General features: G+C 44.3%; 1 protein-coding gene and 1 long non-coding RNA gene across 8 annotated transcripts in view; both read left to right on the top strand.

Moving 5' to 3' along the window:
* Window positions 1–27,109, top strand: part of LOC135972884 (uncharacterized) — a 35,195-nt gene extending 8,086 nt beyond the window's left edge. Inside the window, exon 2 of the long non-coding RNA XR_010589474.1 lies at window positions 21–27,109. This is a non-coding gene — a long non-coding RNA (uncharacterized LOC135972884). The remainder of the gene's footprint in view (window positions 1–20) is intronic.
* Window positions 1–27,694, top strand: part of MARCHF8 (membrane associated ring-CH-type finger 8) — a 193,980-nt gene that overhangs the window by 50,926 nt on the left and 115,360 nt on the right. The gene's annotated exons all lie outside the window — the stretch shown is intronic.

Genomic DNA, 27,694 nt, shown 5'->3' with positions numbered 1-27,694 from the left:
GCAGGGGAGCGCCGGCAAAGGTTCCGGCGTGAGTCGGCCGGGTAGGGGAACGCAGGCCCACCCTACACCACTGCGTTCCAGCCCAGGGCCCTGACAGTGGCAGGACGAGGGTCCCGCCACTGGGTCAGCGGGGTCCTTCCGCTATATAGACTCACCACTGTGCAGCTCTGTCCCTGGGCTACTTCCTACCCGATTGCTCGTCCGAATCCCTCTGGTCCCGCCAGTGCGTCGGGGTAGTCCACTGTTGGCAGCTCCAGCTCCCTCTCCGGCTCCTCCAGTCCCTCTGGGTACTTGGCAGCGGGCAGTCCTGGCAGCCCCAGTCCTTCCTCCAGGTGAGGTTTCCACTGGTCCAGGGCCTCCCCTGGCGTGGCAGCAGGGTCTGAAGGGAGCAGCCCGCGGTCTGCGTCTGCCTGCCTCCCTCCCTCCCTGGTGCTGCCCTGACTGAGATAAGGGCCCCGCCCTTTATACTTCCTGTTCCACCCCTCCCCTTCCAGTGGGTGGAGCGAGCTTGGCCTGGCCCCACCCACTCAGGCTGAGAGAGCGGCCTTTTACCCTCAGGTTCGGAGGGCAGCCACCCTGGCTCCCTACAGAGAGTCTATTGATAGAGATTTTCTAGGTTTTAGTCAGGAAAAGAGGATAAAGTATGGGCCAGATCAGATGAAACATTCACATAAAAAAGAATGACAATTCAGAAAAGGGAAGACAAATAAACAGTGACAAGTTTTTAAAGTGCTTGTACACAAATGCTAGAAGTCTAAATAATAAGATGGGTGAACTAGAGTGCCTTGTGTTAAAGGAGGATATTGATATAATAGGCATCACAGAAACCTGCTGGAGTGAGGACAGTCAATGGGACACAATCATTCTGGGGTACAAAATATATCGAAAGGACAGAACAGGTCGTGCGGGGGCGGGGAGTGGCACTATATGTGAAAGAAAGTGTAGAATCAAATGAAGAAAAAACCTAAAGTGAATCCACATGTTCCATAGAATCTCTATGGATAGTAATTCCATGCTCTAAGAATATAACAGTAGGGATCAATTATCGACCACCTGACCAGGACAGTGATAGTGACTATAAAATGCTAAGGGAGATTAGAGAGGCCATCAAAATAAAGAACTCAATAATAGTGGGGGATTTCAATTATCCCCATATTGACTGGGTACATGTCACCTCAGGACAAAATGCAGAGACAAAATTTCTCAATACTTTAAATGACTGCTTCTTGGAGCAGCTAGTACAGCCTGAATCGGTGGGTAGAAATCGATCTCTTGGGGATTGAATTATCGCGTCTCCCCGAATCGACGCGCTTATTCCACCAGCGGAGGTAGGAGTAAGCGCCGTCGATGGGGAGCCGCGGAGGTCGATTTTGCCGCCGTCCTCACAGCGGGGTAAGTTGGCTCCGATACATCGAATTCAGCTACGCTATTCGCGTAGCTCGATTTGCGTATCTTAAATCTAGCCCCCCCCCCCCCTCCCCGTAGTGAAGACCTGCCCAAAGGGAGAGGCAATTCTCGATTTAGTCCTGAGTGGAACGCAGGATCTGGTCCAAGAGGTAACTGTAACAAAACCGCTTAGAAATAGTGACTATAATATAGCAACATTTAACATTCCTGTGGTGGGAAGAACACCTAAGCAGCCAAACACTGTGGCATTTAATTTCAGAAAGGGGAACTATGCAAAAATGAGGAGGTTAGTTAAACAGAAATTAAACGGTACAGTGACTAGAGTGAAATCCCTGCAAGCTGCATGGACACTTTTCAAAGACACCATAATAGAGGCCCAACTTAAATGTATACCCCAAATTAAAAAACACAGTAAAAGAACTAAAAAATAAGAAAAGCCAAAATGTAGTCTGAAGAACAGCTAGCCAAAAACTCAAAAGGTAATAACAAAATGTTTTTTAAGTACATCAGAAGCAGGATGCCTACTAAACAACCAGTGGGCCCCTGGACAATCGAGATAAAGGAGCACTTAAAGATGATAAAGTCATTGCGGAGAAACTAAATGAATTATTTGCTTCAATCTTCACGGCTGAGGATGTTGGGGAGATTCCCAAACCTGAGCGGTCCTTTGTAGGTGACAAATCTGAGGAATTGTCACAGATTGAAGTGTCATTAGAGGAGATTTTGGAATTAATTGATAAACTTAACAGTAACAAGTCACCGGCACCAGATGGCATTCACTCAAGAGTTCTAAAAGAACTCAAATGTGAAATTGGGGCACTATTAACTATGGTTTGTAACCTGTCCTTTAAATCAGCTTCTGTACCCAATGATTGGAAGATAGCTAATGTAATGCCAATATTTAAAAAGGGCTCTAGAGGTGATCCCGGCAATTACAGACCGGTAAGTCTAACGTCAGTACCGGGCAAATTAGTTGAAACAATAGTAAAGAATAAAATTGTCAGACACATAGAAGAACATAAATTGTTTGGCAAAAGTCAACATGGTTTCTGTAAAGGGAAATCATGTCTTGCTAATCTATTAGAGTTCTTTGAAGGGGTCAACAAACATGTGGACAAGGGGGATCCAGTGGACATAGTGTACTTAGATTTCCAGAAAGCCTTTGACAAGGTCCCTCACCAAACACTCTTACGTAAATTAAGTTGTCATGGGATAAGAGGGAAGATCCTTTCATGGGTTGAGAACTGGTTAAAAGACAGGGAACAAAGGGTAGGAATAAATGGTAAATTTTCAGAATGGAGAGGGGTAACTAGTGGTGTTCCCCAAGGGTCAGCCCTAGGACCAGTCCTATTCAACTTATTCATAAATGATCTGGAGAAAGGGGTAAACAGTGAGGTGGCAAAGTTCGCAGACGATACTAAACTGCTCAAGATAGTTAAGACCAAAACAAACTCTGAATCTTCAAAAAGATCTCACAAAACTAAGAGATTGGGCAATAAAATGGCAAATGCAATTTAATGTGGATAAATGTAAAGTAATGCATATTGGAAAAAATAACCCCAACTATACATACAATATGATGGGGGCTAATTTAGCTACAACTAATCAAGAAAGAGATCTTGGAGTCATTGTGGATAGTTTTCTGAAGACATCCACGCAGTGTGCAGCGGCAGTGAAAAAAGCAAACAGGATGTTAGGAATCATTTAAAAAAAACGGATAGAAAATAACTCTGAGAATATCTTATTGCCCTTCTATAAATCCATGGTACACCCACATCTTGAATACTGCATACAGATGTGGTCTCCTCATCTCAGAAAAGATATACTGGCATTAGAAAAGGTTCAGAGAGAGGTAACTAAAATGATTAGGGGTTTGGAATGGGTCCCATATGAGGAGAAATTAAAGAGGCTATGACTTTTCAGCTTGGAAAAGAGGAGACTAAGGAGGGGGGATATGACAGAGGTATATAAAATCATGTGTGGTGTGGAGAAAGTTAATAAGGAAAAGTTATTTACTTGTTCCCATAATATAAGAACTAGGGGCCACCAAATGAAATTAATGGTCAGCGGATTTAAAACAAATAAAAGGAAGTTCATCTTCACACAGCGCACAGTCAACCTGTGGAACTCCTTACCTGAGGAGGTTGTGAAGGCTAGGACTATAACAGAGTTTAAAAGAGAAATGGATAAATTCATGGAGGTTAATTCCATTAGTGGCTACTAGCCAGGATGGGTAAGGAATGGTGTCCCTAGCCTTTGTTTGTCAGAGGGTGGAGATGGATGGCAGGAGAGAGATCACTTGATCATTACCTGTTAGGTTCACTCCTTCTGGGGCACCTGGCATTGGCCACTGTTGGCAGACAGGATACTGGGCTGGATGGACCTTTGGTCTGACCCAGTACGGCTGTTCTTATGTTCAGGAATGGTCTAGTTATTGCTTAGTCGTGCCTTGAGTGTAGGGGACTGGACTAGATGACCTCTTAAGGGTCTGTGATTCACATAACTGTCAAGATGGATCTATGAGTGTATTACTGTTTGCTATGACACAGCTGATGCCTTACCTCCCCCAAAGGATTATAGCACTCTACCAGATCACAAGCAACTTCCACAGCATTACTCAAAAACATTCCAGCATCTGAGATGTGCACAGCTGCTCCATGGGCTTCAGTGCATACATTTTCTAAACACTATGAGGCACTTGGTTCTGCTGTACTGTCTTCAGTCTCAGACTTATTTCCGAAGCTCCCTCCTCCCTGTGAGGATACTGCTCGGGAGTCATCTGAAGTGGAGCACCCATAGGGACGCTACTTGAAGAAGAAAAAATTACTCACCTTATGCTGTAACTGTGGTTCTTTGAGATGTGTCCCCCTAGGGGTGTTCCTCTACCTGCTTTCTTTTCTCTCTGCTTCAGACTGTTCTTGTTTGCCATTCAGAAAGAGAAGGAACTGAGGGCAGTTCTCCAATCAGAGCATGCTTGGCAGGCCCAGAGAGGTGGGGCTACCTGTGCCCAGTATTGTCTTTTAACCCCTTTAGCCCAGCGTGGGGTTTGTATACCCCATCACAGACACTTATCCTGTCTGACGAGTCAACAAAGACAACCTGTCAGTGTGTGTTGGTGGCACTTGGATGTGTACAAGTACGGTTATCAGATGGAAAAATGTTTCATTTTCTGAAATCTCTGCATTATCATACGTGGCCTAGGAAACAAAGTTTTAGAAACTGCTCAGGGACTGAGATGATTGTAACAGCTTTCTGAGTTGTACTCCTCCAGTCATAATGTGGTAATCCATAAAATTTGTCTGTATCTGTGAAATTTGCAAGAACCTGTGTAAGAGGGTCCAGACTCACCCCTGCGGCACCTCCTGCTGGTCATCCAGGGAATTAGCTCACCGGCCTCTGGAGCGCCCTCTGGAGGCCAGTGATCCGCCTTTCCTCTTCTCTGGCCCCCGTGTCCCTCCCAGGACCCCAGTGCCCCTTGCTCTGGGTGCTGCCCCCTGGCAATACCAATACATATGCTAGGTCTCCCCTCCCAGGGGAACCCCCACCCACTAACCCCACCTCACCTCACCTCAGGATAAGGCCACTGCCAGTCACCAGCTAGCCCCCACTCTCTGGGGCAGACTGCAGTATAGGCCACTCATCATCGGCAAGGAGGGTTTGGACCTGCTGCCTTGGCCTAGCCCTGGGTTGCCCTCTGCAACCCCAAGTACCCCTTGGCCTATTACCAGGCCACAGCCTGGGGCTATCCAGGCTGGAGCTCCCCAGCTCCTCAGCCTTTCCCCAGCCCTGCTCTACTCAGGTACCCTGTCTAGTTACCTGCAGCCAGGCCCTTCTCTCTCTGAAGGCAGAGAGAGAGAGACTCTTGAGCTCCTGGCTCCCAGCCTTCTTATACAGGCCAGCTGGGGCCTGACTGGGGCACGGCCCAGCTGGGGCTACTTCCCCAATCAGCACAGTAGCTTTTCCCTTTGCCCCAGCCCTCTGCCAGGGCTGTTTTAAACCCCTCAGGCAGGAGCGGGGTAACCACCCTGCTACAACCTGGTATTCTCATATTTGGTATTCATATTTCACATTTGATTTTCATATTTCAAATTGGGCTGACTTTGACTGACACATGTTTTTATGTGCCTGATTTACTCCTACTCAGATTATATTTAGCTTGAATAGCAGGTAAACATACAGTGTAGAGGACTGACTAGCAAAGGAAAAGTGACTAACAAGAAAGAGTCTCCTTCCCTCCAACATGTGTTCACAGGACCACAAGCTTCACTAAGACACTGACCATGATACCTATTTTTTTTGTCTTAGAGGTTCCTGATTACAACTGTTTATTTCCTTTTTTATTAAGATGACTATTATTGTTGTTCATCTCAAACTCATGATGGGCATGGTGCTTTGCAGTTCAAGTGTCTGCCTTACCCTCTGCAGTGGTACTTAGCACTTACTTATAACTTTCTACAAACGGATCTCAACAGATCCAAGGTGTCACAAACACCTGTATATGTCTACACAAGGATAAAAAACCTGCAGCTTGCTCAGGTTAGCTGCCTGGCTCATAGGGCTCAGGCTTTGAGCTGAAAAATCACTGTGTAGACCGGGGTGGCCAACCTGAGCCTGAGAAGGAGCCAGAATTTAACAATGTACATTGCCAAAGAGCCACAGTAATACGTCTGCAGCCCCTCCACCCCACTCCCAGCACCTCCCACCCACCGTCAGCACCTCCGATCAGTGCCTCCCCTTCCCTCCCTGCACCTCCCGATCAGCTGTTTCGTGGCATGCAGGAGGCTCTGGGGTGGAGGGGGGAGAAGCGAGGGTACTGCAAGCTCAGGGAAAGGGTGGAGTGGGGGCAGTGCCTGTGGCAGAGCCAGGGGTTGAGCAGTGAGCACCCCTGGCACATTGGAAAGTTGGCGCCTGTAGCTCCAGCCCCGGAATCAGTGCCTATACAAGGAGCCGCATATTAACTTCTGAATAGCTGCATGTGGCTCCGGAGCCACAGATTGGCCACCCCGGGTGTAGACGTTTAGGCTCGGGCTGGAGTCTGAGCTCTGGGATCCTGCAAGGTTGGAGGTCCCATAGCTTGGACTTCAGCCCAAGCCTGAATGTCTACACAGTAATTTTTAGCCCTGCGAGCCAGAGCCGTGCAAACCCAAGTTAGCTGACCCAAGCCAACCACGGCCATGCTGCAGGTCTTTAATCCCTGTGAACATGTACCCACTGATTCTGCAGGGGCAGATCCTTGTACTAGTGCAGAACTGCATTGTAGTCAAAGGTCCACTTACAGGGATCTGATTGCGGGATCAGGGCCTAACTGATTTGAGTTTCACACCCTCCCTGGGAGGTTAAATAAGTGTTACTCCTATTTTGAAGATGGGGAAATGTAAAGCAAAGAATGGTTAAGTGACCTTCCTAATTTAACACTGTCTTCTGAGTTAGAGCTGGATTAGAAACCAGGGCTCCAGAGTCCCAAGCCTGGATTTTAATCATTAGCCCCCTCTGTTTGCCAGAAACCCAAGAAGAATGACAGCAGACTAAGGAAGAGAGGAGACCACAGAAAACAGGGAGACAGGGAAGCTACTCTGGCATAAGCATTATCTACAAAGGATTCACATAGAATAATTTTATTCTTCTTTGTGTTTATCTTGAATTGTATACTGGGTGAGGAGGGAGGAAGTGAGCAGATGGGTTCTAAGTGGAGATGAATTATGGAAGGCAAGCTGAAGGAAGTGGGTTCTGAAGAGGATTTGAAGGAGAAAAGACGAAAGAGTCCATTTTTATCAGTAATAATTACAAAACCTAATGACAATTGATGCAGCAACTGTTATGTATGGAAAAGGCTTCAAAGTCTCGGCTATTGATGTTTTCATGTGATCAGACTCGTTTGTACGTGGTCTTTATTTTTATTTCATCTGCTGCTTTTTTTTCTGGATCTCTTGCTCTAGTGCCTCGAGACCCAGAAAGAGTAGTTAATTACTTCTCTGTGCTAGGGTCTCTGACCTGTAGCTGTTCCATTAAATTGGAGCTGTAAGCCGCCTCCCTTGCTTATTAACTCATAATCTTCTCTATCTAGTGTTAATGAGAAATGCACTTTCCTTGAACAAATTGAAACACATTTAGCTGAGTTACATACCTTGGAAAAATACTGTTGTATTATGGAAACTCTGATGCTACTTAACTACAACAACACTTCAGTCTACTGAGACACGCACAAGCACGCCCACACATATACGCGCGCACACACGCAAGTGTGTTACTATATGGATCCATTAAATCATAGAAATCATTTTGGCTTATATGTTATGAAGTGCTATTGCCAATTTTTTAAGGTCTTTTAGGCCCTAATCCTGCAAGGAGCTGCCTGTGGACACATGCCTATGCTCATGAGAGCCCCACTGAAGTTACTGGGATTCCACCGAGGTGCGAGTTCTTTGGAGGATCCAGGCCCTAACTAGACCAGCTTTGCAATGGTTTTATTAGCCACTAGGCCAGCGTTTCTCAAACGCTGCCACCGTGGCTGCATGCGGCCACCCAGGGCTTTTCTTGTGGCCACAGCCTCATGGGCAGTGATTGGGGGGCAAGGCAGCGGCAGCTGCCCCTCTCCCTTCCTGTTGCTCCTGGATGTGCCGCCTTGGTGCTGGTTGCTGGGGCTGCCAGCAAGGGTTGGGCCCTGCCCCCCTCTGGAGACACCTGGGGCACAACGCTGGAGGAGCAGGCAGCCTGTGAGTTCCCCACCTTCCCGGGTGGGGCTCAGGCTTCGGCCCTGGGGTGGCAGGCTCTGGTCACAGGGCTTCAGGCTTCGCGCTCCGTGGTTTCGGGCTCTGGCCCTGTCCCCTGGCTTTGGGCTACGGCCCTGGGGCTTCAAGCTCCTTCCTGGGGTGCCGTCCCCGGGCTTCAGGCTCCAGCTCTAGCTCCCCGCTGCCTCTCCCACCCCTGATCACCCCTGGTCCCTGCTGCCTATCCATCCACCTCCCCATCCAGGGCTTAATTTGCCCCCGGGATTGCCGGAACTAAGTAAGTCTGCTGTGAAAAGTGATACTTGTATGTTTGTTAATATCACTTTTCACAGCAGACTTAGAAGCTAGCTGGGAGGCTGTGAAAAATATTAACATACGAATATCACTTGTTACAGCAGCAGACTTACTAGCTAGCAATAAATAAATTACAGTGATTTTGATGTGCATATTTATTTGTATTTCCCAAAGTTAATTAAGTATTTTAGGAAAAATTGTCAGAGCAGCCACCAGCAAGAGTTGGTGGCCGCACTCTGAGACCACCAAAAATTTGTCATGAGAACCCCTGCTCTAGGCTAAATGTTTATTAAAAGGAAGCCATCAGTTTAAAAATAATATTGTTTCATGCTTACCTACTGTTGTTGCAAGACACACTTAGATTCCTGTAAGTGAAAGAGGTTAGGGGGGAATTTTTTCTGCCCTGGTTTGTTTGCTTTGACAAAGTGCTGCCATAGTCTGAGTCACTCTCTATGATCAGTTAATCAGTTTCTTCTGTTGTTTGTGTAATTCACACTATAAGAGGAAGGAAAAACCATTTTAAAAGCACAGTAAACTACAAAATCTGGCAGCAAGGCTCAGTGGCAGGTGACTCGGCAACTTGAAACTCATTTTTGAAAAGCGACTAGATTTCAAGTTGATGGTGTCCCTTTGAGAGCTCACAAATCTCTGAAATGTTGTGGGTGGACTTAAAATTTCTTTCTGCTCGTGATTTATTTCTGGTTGGGTTTTAGACCAGTTATGACAGAACCTTGCAAGGAAAATGGAACACTCTCTTAAGAATGCCTTGCTCCATCCATTCTTTGCACAGTTCAACACTGTGCATAGCTGTTCTGCATACAGCCACATGAGAATGGCATCCTCACACCTAGAAACAACGTCTACCTTTGGGATCTATTACCTGTCACCAGTCCCAAAAGTGAGAGTCCCATGTCTGCTACTAAGTGTGTTTATCTCTTTGGTAGCAGGCAGTGCCACTGTACTATTTAAAAAAAAAAAAAAAAAAAAACTGCTTACATATGACTGCTACAAGTCAAAGCACTTTTTCCTTGTTAAGCAAAGAGTATAAAGGTCTGTTGGGTGCTGTCAGTGTCTGCAGTTCAAGGTTTCATTTTCCATGAGTCAGGAGCTGAAATCTGACATTTAGAAAGAGAAAGATGGTATATGGTATCTGTTCAAAGAAGGATCTGATTTATATATGGCCAATTTCTCTTGGTGTAAATTGGTACAGCAACACTGATTTCAGGGAATTTGGACTTTACTTTTGTAATTGAAAGTTTGTATTTTGTGTGTTCTGCAATGTATCTTTATGGGTCTATGAGAGATTGTTGTGTACAGCAGGATGATAGTTGTAGCTGATTGAATGTCGGCAGTGTTGTTTTTTGGTTTAACCTGTGTGTTAAATGCACATTTTGTGTGTGAGAGTTTCTGGAGAAATGTGTATTCAGACATTCACAAAAACCGTTAAAATAATGTTATTTTAGGTTGCAAAGTTAAGCACTCAAAAATTAGGACATGCTGCATTTACAGTTGTCAGTTTAACCTTAATTCTGCCCCATGAGCACCAGTTCTGTGCACTGAACGAGGCAGGGTCTTGTGGGTGGAAAAATAACAACTCATCATGTAATGAATAGATTTGTTTTATTTTTACAGTTTTTATGTGTAACTGTATGTATATTAGATATTGTAAAATTTTGTGTGTGTGTGTATATTTTTCACTAGGGACTGTATTATAAACTGAAAACACTGAAAGCTAGGGTTGAAATATTGTCTTTATTCTCCTGACTTTATGCCAGCCTGTTTCATCACATACAGTTTAAACTATTCACTGCAAAAGCTGAGCAGAAAGGGCAGCAAGTAACAATTACATCTTAACCCTTTGTACATCCTACATTAATAAGTAGTAAGGATGGATCTTAGAGCACAAATTTTCAGTGTGTCCTAATCGCCCCAAAGGATAATCTGAATTTTAAAACTGCTTTCTGCTCCCAGGTACATGCTGTACATCACTGGGCATCTTGGAAAACTGAGTGCTGGGAATCTTATGCGGAAGATTCTTTTTAGTTGTTTGGCAGTAGAATCCTAAAAGCAGTATTTATATTCTTCTGGTAAGAGATGAAATCCTAGATGACATACAACTTTTTGTGCACAAGTAAGAAGGCGGCGGCTGCTGCTGCTTTTTTTTTTTTTTTTTTTAATTCTCATGTTCAAACACATCATTGGAAAAAGGTAAGGGGTTTTTTAATGGCCAGCATGTTGGACTCTCTAGTTCAGAGGTGTAGCACATTTCTGTTTTCATTTAGTTAACATTCTGTCATTTTAACATTTTGGAGAGAATGCTGTCTAGTGATTTAGAGGATGAGACTGATATATATGGGAGACTGAGAGTTAAGACTGTTAGGTTCTTTTCCTAGCTTTTGTTACTCACTCATAATTGAGACTTTGAGCAAGTTGTCATTTAATCTTTGTGCCTCAATTTCCTTATCTATGCAATGGGGATAAAAATACATAATTGCATCATAGTGGTTGTTAAAATTAATAGATGTGAAGTGGTTGAGATCCTCAGATGGAAAGTGTTAACAACTGTGCATAGTATTATAGTTATTCCAGAGAGCAAACCGCTGAAACAGATGATGTGGAGGAAGCTCTTGGAGCCTGGCATTAGAGTGCAGATGCACTTATAAGTGTGTAGTTCATGAGCTTGCAAGGTATAGCCATCTTTCATAAGAGCCAATTAGAAGATGAGGTGTCAGTCCCAAGTCTGCACAGCCATCACTCAGCTAGTAAGAAAGAGAGGCAACCTTAGCTGGAGAAGTCCACTGCAGGAACCATCTTGTGATAACAGTGCACACTGGGCTGGGGAGATGAGTAGGAGCTAGAACCCTTTTGATATTGGAGGCACATCAGCATAACCTAAATGAGAGCTCTTGGACTAGTTGTGTTGAGAACGCACTCACAACAATGGTTATGTAGTCACAACATCAGACAGCTTGCTTATAAACCTTTTTACATGCACTGCTCTCAGCAGTTGCACAGTGAAATGAATGACTCAGACTCCTGCTCCCAGCTGTATTTGATTCTCTTTGACAACAAGGGTCTCCCTGCAAAGGACCTTTTAAGATGGAGAACAGCAAGGTGAGGCTGTAATGCTGTAGGTATCCTGGTCTCCAAACATAAGCTTTTGTTTCTAGTCCCACTCTTATCTTCATGCTTTTGTCCATGCTGCCCCTTCACTTGGAACAATGTTGTTGTTGTTTGTTTTTACTTTAGAGCCGGGGCAGGCAAACTTTTTGGCCTGAGGGCTGCATCGGGTTTTGAAAATTGTATGGAGGACCGGTTAGGGGAGGGGATCGTGGCCCGGCCCCCACCCACTATCTGCCCCTCCCCCCCGGGACTCCTGCCCCATCCAACCCCCCTGGTTCTGTGACGGGCTCCCCCCTGGACCCATGCCCCGCCCCGCTCCCTGTCCCCTGACCACCCCCGGAACCCCTGCCCCTGACTGCCCCCCGCTGCCCCATCCAACCCCTCCTCTCATTCCTGACTGCCCCCCCGGGACTCCTGCCCCCACTCAACGCCCCTGTTCCCCGCCCTCTGACCGCCCTGACCCCTATCCACACCCCTGACCACCACCCCAAACTCCCCTGCCCTCTATCCAACCCCCCCCTTCCCCCACTCCCTGCCCCCTTACCGCGCTGCCTGGAGCATCGGTGGCTGGCGGCGCTACAGCTGTGCCGCCCAACTGGAGCCAGCCACAGCGTCGCCACCGCACAGTACAGAGCACCGGGTCAGGCTGGGCTCTGGAGCTGCGCTGCCCCAGGAGCTCGCCACCCAGAGCATTGAGCTGGCAGCGCATTGAGCTGAGGCTGCGTGGGAAAGGGAACAGCAGGGGAGGGGCTGGGCAGGATGGTCCCGTGGGCCGGATGTGGCCCACGGGCCGTAGTTTGCCCACCTCTGCTTTAGAGAGTTCCTAGAGGATCTAATTGAAACTGGGGACCCAGTTTTCAGAGTAACAGCCGTGTTAGTCTGTATCCGCAAAAAGAAGAACAGGAGTACTTGTGGCACCTTAGAGACTAACAAATTTATTAGAGCATAAGCTTTCGTGGACTGTGGGCTGTAGTCCACGAAAGCTTATGCTCTAATAAATTTGTTAGTCTCTAAGGTGCCACAAGTACTCCTGTTCTTCTTTTTGGGGACCCAGTGTAAGACTTCCCTTAATTTAATTCCCTCCTGGGGAATCTGTTTCTTCCATAAGGGTACACAGTCTGTATTCTGCAGCAACATAACACCATCGCCCTCCCACCTGTACAAACAAACCACATTACTAGTTGTTCTGAGTCTCCCAGTGCTGCTTCACCTGATGACCTATCGAGGTCCCTTCCAGTTCTATACTTCTATGATTCTGTGTTTGTCTTTTAGATTGTAAACAAATCTGGACATGCGGTTGGTGCTTAGGGAAATACAAATAGAATAGCATCTCTTAGCAGGATCGTCAGCCTGAGCTAATCACTGTCCTCATTCATCAAGATCTGGAGTAAATCAGGAGCAACAAGTCTTTGGCATTCTCATGGCTTTCAGACTTCTTGGGACATTTTGACACCCTGTGCCCCATGTGACACCCAGTACCCCATGTTCACCACTTTTATATGGTTATATTTTGTACAAAGTATGCCTTGTGAGGTATTATTTGAAAACTCATAATATGCTGAATATCATCATTATCCTGTTGAAATGTGTGTAACAACACTGCATGTTAAATTATGAGATTTTGCTGTAAGATTGTTACTGAAATATGTTGTAATTTTGGGTAACACCCATAAAGCAATTCCTCAGAGACAAAGACACACTGGCATGCCAGCAAAGTGCTAAAGAGCCATTATCTGCTTAATTGGAGATTCACCAGCAGGGGAATTGTAAACAACAAATTTACAATTCACCTGAAAGACAGTTTGGAGCTCACATATGCCATGGAACTGCCTGCCCACATGACCCAGCAAGGATTTTTCCAGCACACAAGGGTTGGGGTATAAGAAGGGGAGGAAAATGCCTATAGCCTCCTCTCCTCTCCATTGATGTTCTGAGCACAGAGAGAGAAGGTGAATACCTGAAAAACACTGAACTAAGGGGAATGGTCCTAGGCTGAAAGGAAATCCAGCCTGTGAATCCCTGAAGGCACTGCCCCTGCAGCTCCCGTTGGCCGCCTCCCAGCCAATGGGAGCTGCAGGGGTGGTGATGCCCTGGGCAGAGGCAGTGCACAGAGCTGCCTGGCCATGCCTCCACCTAGCAGCTGAGCGAGGGGGATATTGCTGCTTCCAGGGAGCCCCCCAGGTAAGCGCTGCCCAGAGCCTGCCTCATCCTGTCCCGTACCCCAACCACCTGCCCCCTCCCACACTCAAACTCTGCTGCTTGGGGGAGGGGAGGGAGACCGGAGCCACAGCTGCCCCCGGCCATGCCCCAACTCCACCTCCTCCCTGCCCCTATTTGATCCCTCCCCAAATCCCCGTCCTGGCCCCGCCTCTTCCCCACGCACACTGCGTTGTTCCTCCTCCTTCCCCCCCCCCCGGCTTGCCGCGCGAAACAGCTGTTTTGTGGCGCAAGCGCTGGGAGGGAGCGGGGAGAAGCATGACGTGACAGCACGCTCAGGGGAGGAGGCAGAGGTGAGTGAGGCTCTAGCCCCGGAGCACCCACGGAGTCCGCGCCTATGCGCCGAGCTAGCTAGGGAGCCTGCCAACCCGCCCCCCCAGCACCAGCGGGGGTCCCGGGCGGGCTACCTGCCTGCCCTCACAGCACCCGGGCTGCCCTCCCCCAGCACCTGCAGCTCCCCTTCTCCCCCCAAGGTTTAGTCATTGGTATTTTAAGTAAAACTCGTGAGCAGGTCACGGGCCGTGAATTTTTGTTTACTGCCCGTGACCTGTTCATGACTTTTACTAAAATACCCATTACTAAAATGTAGCCTTACCAATGACCACTGCCTTACATGTTGCTTGAGCAATTGAACTGCCTCATGAGCCATCCTTGATGAAGAACTGTGAGCTATCAAGAGAAGGTTTTGATATGGTGAATGCATGCGAATCTAAAGCATTTAACATTGACTGTAAGTCATGGACCATTTCTCCTCTGAATTCATTTTATCATGGAAGTCCTTCATAACCTGGTGGTTGGCCTTTCTTCAGCTGGTTGTAGCTTTGTGTTTACTACTAGTTGGCTGATCACTTCCTTAGAGCAGGCAGCAATGCAAGGAATAAGGACTTGATTTACCATGGTACAGATCTGTAATATAATTTAAGAGACTCTGTAAGCAAGGCTTTTTTTTAGCCAACACATCACTCTGCTATTTGTCCTTGAAAGTTGTTTTTCTAGTGACTATCACGTCAGCCAGAAGTGTAGCATCCATCTCCTGCTTCTCTTTATTTTTAGTCTTTGATAAAGAAAAGGTAGTCTTACATCCAGTGTCAGCACTTATCAGAAAGGTGGATACAGATTATCATTTGCTGTGTGTAGGAGGTCACCCAGCCTGGATTTTTTCCCTCCATCTCAGATGGGGAGATTCCTAGATATTAAGGCCCATAGGGACTATTGTGCTCATCTAGTCTGACCTCCTGTATAACATGGGTTGCAGGATTTTCTTGTATTAATTCCTGCTTCAAATCCAATAGCTGTACTTGTGCTAGAGCATATCTTTTAGCAACACTTTCAATCTTGATTTAAAAATTTCCAGTGATGGAGAATCTACCACCCCCTTTGGTAAATTGTTCTAAAGGTTAATTGCCCTCACTGTTGTTAAACTGTGACTTGTTTCCTGTCTGAATGTGTCTAATTTCAACTTCCAGCCGTTGGTTCTTGTCATTGCCCTTTCTCTGCTAGATTGAAAAACCCTCTATTATCAAATTTCTATTCCCCGCATACATACTTACAGATTGTGATCAAGTCACTTCTTAATTTTCTCTTTGATAAGATAAATAGATTGAGCTGCTTGACTTTCACTGTAAGGCATGCTTTCCAATTCTTTAATCCTTCTTGTGGCTCTTCTCTGACCAGTCTCCACTTTATCAACATCCTTCTTGAATTGTGGACACCAGAATCGGACACAATATTCCAGCAGTGGTCACACCATTGCCAAAGGCAGGGGTAATCTAACCTCCCTCATCTGACTTGAGATTCATCTGTGTATACATCCAAGGATTACATTAGCTCTTTTGACTACAGTATTGCCATGCAAACTCATGTTTAGCAGATGACTTGGCATCTTTTGCATGGGTAGAGAGAATTTCTGCTGGAAGAAGATGCCTTTTTTGAAGGCCTGCATCTCCCCTTTTTGAGGAGCCAGAATGAGGATCTTAAAGCTTTGTGCTTCATAAGAGCTAAGCAGTTTTTGCCTTCCTGTTATGGTGTGCCCTGCATCCTATTCAAGTGACACCATAGATTATTCTAGGTTGATGACTACTTTGTGTGTGACACTGGAGAATGCCTATGAAATTTGCAGCATAGCTATGTTGGTATTTCTGTGGTTCCTATCACCATGATATCTGAGCTACTTAGCTACTCGAAGATACAGAATACAATTTCTAGTTAATATAATTTCTACCTCCCCTGCTTCCGTTTATGGTGAGTTTTGCCATAGAACCAATTTAGGCACTTAAAATTAGTCAGAATCTCTCTTCATCTTTACTTTTTCTACTGTTTTTTCCTACCATGGGCTGTTTTTAAAATCCCATTGTTGTGGATTGGTGGCAGGCTGAATTCTAACAAAGCATTTTATTCTGGGATTTGGAAAAAGGAGACCTGACACCACCCATTTTAAAATTGTACACTGTTTGTAGTGTTTGGGGGTTTTGACAACACAGCAAATGTCTTAAATGTTAACTGATCAATTTCTGCCCTTCAACCTGGGGTAAGGAACATTATGAAAATCTGTATGTATTGGCACCTTTACCTGAATGGAAGGTCTCGGAGCCAGAAACCCATTAGAATGCATCATTGGATGCACCCCCGAGCAATCGGTTGCAGACAAAGTTTTACATTCTCCTTCCCCTCTAGATCTACAGTAGCTGTGTTTCCAAATGGTACTTTGGAAAGCTGGTTACTTTGGTTTAAGTTGCATAGTCCAGTGTGTTGCTCTCAGCAAATGGTTTATACAGATGTTCACAGTTTTGTATAAAGCTGAGGCCAAAACAAACAACTGTGAAATCATTTGGTTGACCCCAGAGCATCGGAAAGATCCCTTTTCATCCCTTTTTAGACATGTTTACTGTAACTCAGATGCCTGAAAGTATGTTATTTGGGTAACGATTGCAGGTTAGGCTTGCATGCAACCAACTGAAACGTTCACTGATTTTGCATCTTGAGTTCCCTAAACTGTTACGTTAACAGCAGTTAAATTAGTTCATTGCTCTTTAAATGCTGCAACACAGCTTCCTTCTCCCCTCCCCCGCCCCCTTTTAGCTGCCGATCAGCATCAGGTACTGGATTTATTAAAATATCCATTGGCTGAGATTTTCAAGTTTCCCTTGAGATTGGATGCCTCACTTTTTGGGTGTGCAGCTTGAGATAGCGAGGGCCTGATCTTCATATGGGAATTATGGATGTTCACCACCTAAAAAGTGAGACATCCAGTATTAGTGGACACTTCTGCAAATTAGGGCCATTATGAGTACATGCTGGTAGCCTATTTTATTTTTATTTTGTTTCTTTGTTGGGTGGGGGTTGGGGTGTTTTTTAAATTAGCTTCTTTACAGTAGAAAATAGAACAAAGTCTGTTCTTTTTTGTAATTAATTTGAAAACCATGGGTATTGGGCTTGTGTTGGTACAAAGTGCTCGGTGCAGTATGTATATTGTTTGCTCATATGATGATGCATGTTAAGGCAAGTCGATCCTGGCAGAAGAGAGAAATATTTACATATAATTTGCATTGTACATTTTTAAAAACTCACATGGTTTTAGCTCTCCAGAATAGTATGGATTGATAACCCTGGAAACTGAAGTCTGCTGCACACAAGCAGTAGCATGCAAACTTTCCATACACTATCCCACCAGTGAGTCTCAGCCAAGATCTAGGGTAAGAGGGGAGTTCTGCCTCAAAGGCTCCTCGAAGTTCATAAATTCATAGCATTTAAGGCCAGAATAGACCATTAGATCATGTAATCTGACCTGTGTGTCATTGGCCATTAAATTACAAGTCTGTATTGAGCCCATAACTCGATTCTGACTAAACCATTCCATCCAAAGAGGCATCCAGTCTTGATCTGAGAACATTAGGAGATGGAGTCTCTACCACTTGCCTTGGTAGTAGAAACTCACTGCCAGCAATGACTGCTGACTCCCCATCCCCTTCCTCTCTAGGCAGAATTTTTTAATGGTTTAGTTTCCCCTTGATCTTAGGCTCAGGCCTAGGAAAAAAATAAACCTGCTAATCAGGCTGGAACCGGGTAGGTGGGCATTTTCAAATTAATGGCTCCTCCGCTGTTTCCTTAAGGACCCTTGGTATTCATGTTGGACGCACTTAATATCCATCATTGTTCTACTGTATTTCCTGTTTGTTGCCCCCTAGCAGCCTTCTTTTGTGGTAACTCCATTCAGACATGCAGAATAATATCAACTAGATAAATTGAGGTATATATAATTAATAACAAATAGTACAGAGAGCTCCCTCTTTCTCCACAGCAGTATTCCAGTATTGATCTCACCAGTGCCGTATACAGAGGTAAAATCAGCTCCCTGCTCCTACTCACTATTCCCCTCTTTATGCATCTAAGGATAACGGTAACTCTTTTTGCCACAGCATCACATTGGCAGCTCATATTCAGTTGCTTGTCCGCTCTGACCCCTAAAAAGTCCTTGCTTTCCAGGATAGAGTTCCCCACATTCTGTAGGTATAGCCTACATTCCTTGTTCCTAGATGAAGAAGTTGGCATTTGGCTGTATGAAAACGCATTTTGTTTGAATGGTCCCAGGTTACCAAGCGATCCAGATTACTCTGTATGATGGCTCAGTTCTCATCATTATTTTACCACTCCGCCAATCTTTGTGTCATCTACCAATTTTATCAGCAGTGATTATATATTTACATCCACATCATTGATGAAAATGTTGAATAGCTTCAGGCTTAGTACAGTTCCCTGTGGAACCCTGCTAAAACACCCCCGTTCATTGTCGATTCCCTTGACGACTATTTTCTGAGATCTGTCAATTAGCTAGTTCTTAATCCACTTAACATGTACTCCGTTGATATTGTATGCTGCCAATTTTTTAATCAGAATGCTGTGCAGTGCTAAGTCAAACATCTTACAGAATCTAAGTACATTACATCTAGTTACCTGTATCAATCAAACTTGTAATCTCGTCACAGAATGAAATCAGGTTTCTTTGACAAGACTTTATTGTCTACAAAACCAGTTGTGCTAGTGATTCAGGGGTGTCCTATCCTAATCATGCTGACAACAACGTGGATCTTTGCTCCTTCGCACTCCTGATCAAAGTTGAAAGAATGCTCTATAAAGCTTGTAGAGATTCAGTTTGAAGACTCCCATGAAGCCTTGATTCACAGTAGGCAGATCTGACCTATACAGCACAGCTAAGTGTATCCAATAAGAGAGTTTCACTGAAGTCTAGGACCTTAAGGATGTCCTTCCACCTGGGACAATAAACTAAAAACAAACAACTCTTCCATTACTGAATGTCTAAGGCTAGTCTGAAATGCATGGCTGCTTTAAAACTGCAGTGCAACAGAACCTTGGTAATTCACACTGCTAATTACTAAACTGAGAATCTGCAAATAGATGAACTCACACAATTAAAAAAAACCCTGCACTTCACTGTACAATGAACACTGTTTGAACAGTGGGCTGGAAGGTAATCTTACAGGGTAAGAGCTGAATGGCTAAGCAGACTGCCACCTGACATCAGAAACATGAATGAAGAAACTTGTGGGTCTGCTTGGAGAAGGCTGGCTTTAAGGATTTGTGGATTCTCAGTGTGAACTTGTTTGGTTCTCACTGTATTTTATACAAACCATATTGTTCTTGATCTGAAAATCTTCATGCTTGTTTCCAGTGAATACAAAATCATTAATTGTTTGAAATATTTCAGTTTCTTACTAGATTTAGGGCATCCTCAGAGACTCTCCTAGGCTCTTTTCATTAGGGACTGTCAGTCTGATAACTCTGCAACATCAGCATGTTGGGACACAAAGATGTTAATCTGTGTCGATTTTCTGTCATAAAATCATTGATTGACTGTACCTGTCAATTGTTATGTTTGTACATTGTCTAGCACAGTTATGTTATGACCTGACTGAGACCCACTGCAATATGAATATTGAATAGTAATATAGCAAGCCCATTTGATGAAGTCCTGATGGTGGCAAACCCAGGACATGTGCAGAGACAGTGAGGATGAGATAATACACCGCAGGAACTGGCAGTGTATCACATTGCCACATGATGGGGGAGGGGGGTCAGAGTTTGAACCCAGAGCTCCCCAGGCTGCAAGTGCTTGGAGCAGTGCAGAAGGCAATGCCCTCAACTCCTGGAGACAGGGAGGCACATAGCTCTTAAGCAGTCCTTTCCCTACTCAGAGAGCACCAGCATCCTTTACTGGCATTGACAGGAGCTGTGTGTGGGTTTCTTTGACTAATGTGAGAAAGTCACAGTGATGCAAGGTTCAAGGCTATTGATAGGAGAAAAACTGATCTGGATTCTCAAGGGCACCAATTTACTGAACAAATAGTGATTTACCGCAGTAACTATCAGAGCCTTCTTTTCAGGTCTCTCCTCAACGAGAGAAGTCTGTGGTTGCTCTCTCATCTTCTAACACACACAGAAAAACAACCTGCTCCCCTCCTCCATCTCTGTTGGTGTACTCTACTTCTGACCTATTTACAACCACAGTGATTTTTCTGATTGGCCCAGCAGGTCTGTGTCAGTGATGCATCACCTGTTACTGGGTGGACGAAACCTGCAGCGTATCACCCTCATACTTCTGCCTAAAGATTTTTAGTCACACGGCACTTACAAACCCATAAAGGAATGGTTTACTAAGAGGTGAAAGAGTGTTGTAGTGTCTAACAGTGCATTCAGATTGGCCCAGCTCTGTGATTTAATCATGAATTTGAATAGTTGTATGCATTTTTATACCCTTCAGAGTATTCAGCATCCGAGCTTTGCCTATCTTTTGGCATCATGGCAATGTGTAATTCTTCTGTTTCATGTACAAAAATATAGTTGGGGAGGACAGGGGGAAGAAAACTTGTGCTATAAGTAGCATTAGTGTATCAGGCTGAATGTGTTTAAACTAGAGCATGGCCCAACCCAAACTCGTTGCTCCAAACACACATTGTTTCTGGGACATTTGATACCTGGGTCTCAATTCTGCAAATGGGGCAAACTAAAATATTGAACTTCGGAGTTTTCAGAATCTGAATTTTGCAGCATGAGCCCATCTGTTAAGAACTGATGTTTTCTGGTTGTTTAAAATTACTTTTCTGAGAAGACCATGCAGTTCCCTAAAATGTTCTTTTGACCTTTTAAACTAGTAAGTTATAGATGCAAATAAGAAACAAGCCACTTAAGTGCTTTTCCTCTCTGAAAAGTGATTCTGCAAAAATAGAACAGTAGGGCTTCATGTTTATTCTCCCTATGAAATGTGCTGTGTTTACTACAGAAAGATATGTTGGGTATTTTTTTTTTTAAATGCCATCCCAGCAAACTTAGCCTGGGCTCCAAATGTCATGCTTGGTTCTCTCCTTGCACTTGGCCACAAGTAAGGAGGGTTCTGCAGGCCGTCGGTGACACTTATGCAACCCTGTTGCTGTGGATGGCTTTACACAGGGATAACAGATTGGAATTTAGTAAAAGAAGACTAAATCCCTTTCATTTCTGCCTTGCTGCCTACAGTGAATCTAGTTGACATGCATTCATTTAAAAAAAGAAATCACTCTTTGCTTCCCAGTAAAGGGAGGAAGAGGAGAGAAAAACAAGGAAGTTGATGAACTGTTACTTTTCTGAGCTGACCTAAACTGAATTCTGTATCTAAGCAAACTGTCTGCTTGCTTACAATGGTCACTCTTACAATTTTTCCAGTTCTACCTTTTGATAACTGTATAATATTACTGTGGTATTCCCCATGCCTAGTACGGGAGATACTGCCCATGCTGCAGTAACATGATTTAGTTACAAAGGCAGCTGAAAAGCTGTCAGCAGAGAAATGAACGGTAGACTTTGCCTGTGGAGGAAGCTTTCTTCATTTTGGACGTTGTAGCAGAGACTCTATATCCTTTTCTGAGATCCTGATACTAAACTGCTAGTTTTTAGGGTGTGGCGGCAGGGAAGGGGTGGACTGTATTACCAGGGCAGTAGCAGAGCCGCCCAGAGGATTCAGGGGGCCTGGGGTCTTCGGTCACCCGGGGCGAGTGAAGGACCCACCGCCGAAGACCCGGAGCGGAAGAAGCACCGGGTCTTCAACAGCTGGTCCTTCACTCACTCCGGGTGTATTCGGTGGTACTGAAGAACCTGCCGCCGAAGTCCCGCCGAAAACTGTCGTGGGGGCCCCTGAAAACTCTCCTGGGGGCCCCTGCGGGGCCCGGGGCCTGGAGCAAATTGCCCCACTTGCCCCCCCGCCCCCGGGTGACCCTGGGCAGTAGTTATCACCTTTTGAAATTCAAAAAACCTGGCACTCCTCCCACAAGACAAGCCCATCACAACCCCAACCACATAGCAACTCTGCACCCTCCTTGCTTCAACAGCCACTTGTAGTATCTAGAGAGAGACCACCTACAGCTAAAATTGAAAACCTCTCACATCTCCTCACTGTTGCATGACTCAAACCTTCTCTCATATGTGCGCGGTGTGCTTGTATGGTGATGGGCAGACTGCTGCTCTTTTTTCAACAGTTTTGATCTGTTATCGCTTAAACTGGTGAATTGGGAACACTGCAGTATCTTTAGCTGGACACAGAAACTTTTGACATTAGATATCCCAGTGTATTGTGATGAAAATGCAAATCTTTAGACCCACGTAAAAAAACTCCAGAAAATTAAATTATTTTTCTGGCAACTAGCAAATCCATAATAAAACTGGCCAGGCCAGTCAAATACTGGCCAGGGGGTAACACTAGTTGCAGCTCTATACACTCCATAACTATCAAATCCCTGCAATTTTGTGGGCCATAAGTGGCCATGAAGATTCTAAGATCCTGGATGGAGGGCACTAAGGTCTCCTGATCAAAGGTGTCCATAATCCGCGAATCAACGAGCAAGAGACCAGAGTCGCAAATACATTGTAGGACCTACAGGCTACCCTGAGAATTGCTGCAGAAGGGCATAGCAATCCTTTGGTAAATAACTATGTCTATATACCTAAGTAGGGAAATTAGACTGCTTGATGGTTTCCTTTTTATACATCTAGTTCTTTTAAAACATTAGGAATGCCAAGTACAGATGTTCCCTGGTGTTACTGGTGGACTAGGTAAAGGTCTCAAATATGAAAGTGCTCCTCCCTTAATTGAAGGTGAATGTTTAATATTAACAATGAGAACTTTTGCCCCAGCTGTTAATTCAGAGATCTGAATTAAATAGGCTGTAAATTGCCAAAAAAAAAAGTTTTTAAACACACTGAATAAAAATTGTTTTGCCTCTGACAAATGTCGCTGATGTCATAAAGTTACTGCTTTCGCCAGTCATCCAGAGTTTTTTCCAAGGAAAAACAGGCTAGACAAGACCTTCATTCCTAATATTAAAATATTTAAAAATTGAGCAGAATCCTGTTTCCTTGACTATAAAAAAAATCAGAAAACAAGCAAAAATATAAAAAGTACAAACCACCTTTTTTCTCCCCTCAGTGTACAGGTTGGGGGAGAAGGGGCGCAGTTTTTTTTAGTTTTTAAGCAGTCCTTGCCCTTTTACTAGTTTTACAGTTACAAAGGCAGCTGAAAAGCTGTCAGCAGAGAAATGACGAATAGACGAAGCAGAAACTTCATTTTGGACTTTATAGCAGAAACTCTACATCCTCTCTCTGGAATCCTGGCACTAAGAGGTCTACAACAATAACAACAACAATTAACAATCATGGTGACTTGATTTTTGAGGTGAGTGAGCTCATGGGATGTAATCCAAGTAATGGGAGTTTTTCTACTGATTTCATTAGGCTTTGGATCAGGCCCATAATGTCTGTACTTTCAGCCTCAAAATTCAGCCTCAAACTTCACTACAGTTTTGGCTCAGTCCATTGTAAAGATAGAGGCATCTATGAAGTTTGGATTATCCAATCTCCCGATAGTGCATTCCTCTTAAATTGTATTTGTTCATGTCTTAAGACTGGGTTCATTTGCTGTTGTTAATTTTGGATCTGATCATGTTTTATTTTTATTTTCCAATTCTGAAGAACCACTTCCAGTTCCCCTTTGTACCATAGTTCCTTTTACTTTTTCCTTCTTTTTACCCACATTCAGGAGGGAGTGGTCCATCTAGTTCCTGCAAGTGCAGTCTGTAGTGTGTGGTATTTAAGTGGAATCTTCAGAATTCTGACACATCTTCTGAGACCAAAATGCAGAACAAGGGTCCAAAACAGTGGACATGAGAAGTAACGATGAAGGAAACTATATTTGCCCCACGGTTATTATGCCATTTGGACATGCAGTTACATAGTTTACATGCTCTATTCAGTAATTAAATGAGTGAACAGGACAATCAAGGCATTAAAGGAGCACTCAAGGAAGAAAAGACTTGCAGAAAAGCTAAATTAATTCTTTGCATTGGTCTTCACTATAGAGGATGTGTGGGAGATTCCCACACTTGAGCTGTTCTTTTTCTGTGACAAATCTGAGGAATTATCCCAGATTGAGGTATCAACAGAGGTGGTTTTTGAACAAATTGATACATTAAGTGGTAATAGTCACCAGGACGAGATGGTATGTGCCCAAGAGTTCTCAAATATGAAATTGCAGAACTACTAAGTGTGGTATGTAACCTATCACTTAAATGACCTCTCTACGTGATGACTGGAACGTAGTTAATGTAACACCCTTTTTTTTTTTTTTTTTTTTAAGACTCCAGAGGCAATCCTGGCAATTACAAGATGATAAACCTAACTTCAGTACCAGGCAAATTGGTTGAAACTGTAGTAAAGAACAGAATTATCAGACACACAGTTTAACACAATTTGTTAGTCACGATTTGAAGAGTCAACACAGCTTTGTAAAGAGAAATCATGTCTCACCAATCTATTAGAATTCTTTGAGCAGGTCAACAAATGTGGACAAAGGTGATCCAGTGGATAGTGTACGTGGATCCAGTGAATAGCGTATGTGCTGTTCAACATATTCGTAAATACTATGGAAAAAGGGGTAAACAGAATTGGTAAAGTTTGCAGACATAGAAAATTACCCAAGATAGTTAAGTCCAAAGCAGACTGCAAAGAGTTAGAAAGTGATCTCACAAAAAATGATGGGGTCTAAATTAGCTATTACCACTCAAGAAAGAGATCTTAGAATCATTGTGGATAGTTCTCTGAAAACATCTCTTCAGTGTGCAGCAACAGATGAAACAGCTAACAGAATATTAATCACCAGGAAAGGGCTAGATAATAAGACAGTATATATCATAATGCCATTATATAAATCCAGGGTACACTCACACCTTGAATATTGTGTGAAGTTATTGTCGCTCCATCGCAAAAAAGATATGTTACAATTGGAAACGGTACTGAGAAGGGCAACAAAAGTGATCAGGAGTATGAAACAGCTTCCATGTGAAGAGAGATTAAAAAGTCTGGGACTGTTCAGTTTGGAAAAGAGATGACTAAGGGGGGATATGATAGAGGTCTATAAAATCATGAATGGTATGGAGAAAGTGAATAAATTTAATTTACCCCTTCACATAACACAAGAACCAGGGGCCACCTTATGAAATTAATAGGCAGCATGTTTAAAACAAACATAAAGAAGTACTTCACACAACACACAGTCAACCTGTGGAACTCATTGCCAGGAGATTTATGAAGGCCAAAATGTAACTGGGTTCAAAAAAGAATTAGATAAGTTTATGGAGGGGTAGGAACATCAATGGCTATTAGCCAAGATGGTCAGAGAGACAACCCCATGCTCTCTGTGTCCCTAAGCCTCTGACTGCCAGATGCTGGGACTTGACAATAGGAAATAATTGCCCTGTTCTGTTCATTTTCTCAAAAACAGCTGGCACTGGCCACTGTTGGAAGACAGAATAAGGGGGCTAGACCATTGGTCTGACCTTGTATGGCCAGTCTTATATTGATCAAATTAAGCACCCATTTTGCACACCTAGTCATCTATTAAATTGCCATCAGTAGTTTTCAGAGTTGAAATCACACTTCTATCTGCAATTGTTTTACCTGCTATGGTTTACAAGCAACTTCTTACCATTATTAGAGCTGAAAAAGATTAGAGAAAAAACATTTATCTTTTTTTCTGTTTGTTTTGTGCATTGATGGTTCATACCCTTTGCCGAATTTAACATTTGTAGTTTTATTATTTATCCAATAATAGCAGCAGAGCTGAAACTGAGCAGGCAGCGAATAGGTGCGTGCACAGAAAGAAGGGCGATGATGCTAGTCATCTAAGGCTATGTCTACACTTGCAGAGTTTTTGCGCTGTCAGTTTCAACGGTGAACCGGTGAAAGAAAAGCACTGGTTTGTGTACTTACTTACTTCCACAGGTGTCAGAGAGTGTTTACATTTGCAGCACTTCCATCAGGATGAGAGCATGCACTGAGGGCAGCTATCCCTCATTTTGATAATAGGTCTTGTGGGAAGGGGGTGGGGTGGGGGGATCGCGGGACATCCTGGGTCCCTGCACAGCCTCCTCTCCCCAAACACTGATCAGTTCTAGTAGCTCAGCATTGCTCATTCACTCCCTGGAGCAGGCATTGTCACCTGGCCAGATAAGTGAGCACTTGCCAAGAAAACAGGAAGGGGAGTTTCAGAGTTTCCGGGGCTTTACAAGGGGAAGGGGTGGATGGATGTCTGTTTGCCTAGCAGCAGAGCTGCTGGCCAGAGTGGTCATCTAGGCACTGTGGGTTATCCTGCGGAGGCTAAAAGCTCCGTAAACAGGAAGAATGTGTCTTCACTTGCACATCACCGCAAAAGCATCACCGGTAAGAGCTGTATGCCTCTCGTGGAGGTGGTTTTCTTTTTTTCACCGCAAAAAGTCAATGGCAAGTGTAGACGCTCCCATGTTTTTTGCGCAAAAAAGGGACTTTTTCCACTTTAAATGGCAAGTGTAGACCACCCTAACTGTCTGCTTGTGGTGGTCTTTTTCCTCTTTTGTATCCACTTCTTGCCTCTCATCTTACCTTATAAGTTCTTCGGAGCAGGAGCTGTCTCTGTGTTCTTTGTGTGCTTAGTGCAACAGGGCTCTGATAGATGGTTGGGGCCCATTAGGAGCCAATGCAACATAAATAATAATAATAGCGAGAGGTGGACCAGTCATTGGAGGTATTGCTGTCAAGCCTGCCCAAAACATCCTTCTGCATATAAACAGGGAAGCTGATAGAAAATCCAGGACATACTGTTTTAAAAGGTCCTTTCTCAGAAAACTGACTTTATACAAATCAAGCAGTATCCCTTTAACATTTGGGGCTATTCACAACTCATGGGTACGACAGCTCAACATTGATTTGCATTCAGAAGGTTTTCTTTGCAACCACAATGGTTAGAAACTTCATTTAAAAAAATAAAAGCTCATTGTTTGTGTGACGGGCAATGTTGGCTGTGGCATCCCCACTTCTAGGGAACTTCCAGCGCTCCTGGTGTGGGGTTTCTGTACTCTGTCACAGTCTGCAGAATCTAAATGCAGGGCCGCCCAGAGGATTCAGGGGGCCTGGGACAAAGCAATTTCAGGTGCCCCTTCCATAAAAAAAAAAAGTTGCAATACTATAGAATACTATACTCTTGTGGGGGCCCCTGCGAGGCCTGGGGCAAATCCTCCCCCCCCCCCTCCCGGGCGGCCCTGTCTAAATGTGTCCATGATTCCAAAAAGCTGTAGCAAGCAGCCCAGCATGTGGACTGGGAGTTTAAATAACTCCTTATCTAGATAGCCTCCATTTCCTAATGCAAAATTTTGCATTAAATCATAGAAGTTAGGGGTTGAAGCAAGTAATTTCATAGCTTCTGCAGTCCCTTCCCTGCTTGCCATAATTCTCCACATTCCCTCTTTACAGTACACTTTCTAGTGCCTTTTCCCAGTCTGTTTTTAGGAAGTCTCAAGCAATATGGCTTCCATCACTTTCTCTGGGAGACTGTTTCACAGCCTAGAATATTTCAC

This window comes from Chrysemys picta, chromosome 7, assembly GCF_011386835.1.
Source record: "Chrysemys picta bellii isolate R12L10 chromosome 7, ASM1138683v2, whole genome shotgun sequence".
Lineage (NCBI taxonomy): Eukaryota > Metazoa > Chordata > Testudines > Emydidae > Chrysemys > Chrysemys picta.
This window is presented reverse-complemented; position numbering and strand designations above follow the sequence as displayed.